At 57.5% G+C, this 1,594-nt stretch overlaps 1 pseudogene; it reads left to right on the top strand.

Annotated features, from left to right (window-relative positions):
• Positions 1-656: 656 nt before the first annotated feature.
• Positions 657-1,014, top strand: LOC114923861 (annotated as a pseudogene).
• The last annotated feature ends 580 nt before the right edge of the window (positions 1,015-1,594 follow it).

The raw sequence follows: 1,594 nt of genomic DNA, 5'->3' as shown, positions 1-1,594 counted from the left end.
AGTTGCGTCATGAGACGTCTGCAAGGAAACCACCCGGCTCAGAGAGACCCCAGGACCCCACAGTCCTTTTCTTCCTCCTCCCCCTCCCCCTCCTCTTCCTCCTCTGCCCCCTCCCAGCACTGATGATATTCCCTAGTTGGGTCATGAAACATCTGCAAGGAATAACTACCCAGCTCGGAGAGCATCAAGGACACCATTTCCTTCCTTCCTTCCTTCCTTCCTTCCTTCCTTCCTTCCTTCCTTCCTTCCTTCCTTCCTTCCTCCTCCTCCCTTGTAGCACTGATGATGTTCCCTAGTTGGGTCATGAGATGTCTGCAAGGATCCCCATTTGCGACCACCTGTCCAGCCGAGTCAACGGCGAAGCCCGGTTCACTCCGCGACCGTGTTGCTAACTTAACTGTCGCGGGGATTCATTTAACCGCCGGGGCTGAAAAGGTTGTAAAATGGGGGCAAAGTTGCTCGACAACTGTCTCACTCGACAACGGGAAGTCTGGGCTTCGTTGTGCTCGTCAGTCGAGGACTCTCCAAAATTCCAGGCAATCCTACCGCTTCTCCAATCACAACTAACCGTCCCCCTCAGTTTGTTTTCCCCCGGAAGCCGTGTATTGGTTTGGGGGTCGGAGCGGGTCCTGCGTTCGAGTCCCCGCCTTTGAAAGGCCTCCTCCACTGAGTTCCCTTCCCTCTTCTTCCTCCTCCTCCGAGGTCTCCGTCCCTTCATCCCGGAGAAGGACAGCCAATACTTTGAGAACTTCCTAGAGACCATCGGCGTGAAAGACGGACGGGGGATCATCACGGATAGCTTTGGCCGATACCGCTGGACGGTGAGAACCATCTCCAACTCCACCACCAACGGCAACGGCGCCGCCGGCAGTTCGGACGACCAGTCGGTGCCGTCGGAGGGGGACGAGTGGGACCGGATGATCTCCGACATCAGCAACGACATCGAAGCTTTGGGGTGCAGCTTGGATCAAGATTCGTCCTGATCCGGGCCAGGACGCCGAGAGACATGGACCTCTCTGTCCCGCGCCGGACCCCATTTTATTTCTCGCTCTCGTTTCCCAGACTTCCTCTCCCCCCAAGGCTCCCCGCGGAGTCCCATTCGTCCTGATAGGGGCCGGTACGCTAAGAGACATGGACCTCTCTGTACCGCACTGTTCCCCCCTCCCCTTTTATTTCTCGCTCTCGTTTCTCGTGCCTTCCCTCCCCTCGGCTCCTCGCGGAGTCCCGCTCGTCCCAAGCTTGGGTACCCACTGCCGTGCCCGGTGTGTGAATGCATTGTGGAGAAACCGTGAATCCCAGGAAGGTCGGCACAAGCTTCTCCAGGGTCTAGCCCCCCCCCTTCTTCCCGCCTCTCCAGTTTTGCACATGACCTTTCTTACATGGATGTCTGAACGTGTGTTCCTGGATTTCCCTCGCCATCGAAATCCCAAGCGGTTTGTCCTCTAACATTTCAAAGCAGGAGAAGGAGGAGGCCCGGCTGGGAAGCGGTTGAGGCTCTCCGGCGCTCCATCCGTTGTGGGATGGGAGCTCCTCCTGTCAACGCCAGCAGGCGGATCTGGTGATTGATCTGGCAGTGATTTTGAACTTGGGGCCC

The sequence above is a fragment of the Protobothrops mucrosquamatus genome, unplaced genomic scaffold (genome assembly GCF_001527695.2).
Source record: "Protobothrops mucrosquamatus isolate PMUCROS unplaced genomic scaffold, P.Mucros_1.0 scaffold31348, whole genome shotgun sequence".
NCBI classification, from domain to species: domain Eukaryota; kingdom Metazoa; phylum Chordata; class Lepidosauria; order Squamata; family Viperidae; genus Protobothrops; species Protobothrops mucrosquamatus.
Note: the sequence above shows the minus strand (reverse complement) of the source record. Positions and strands in the feature narration are given on the sequence as shown.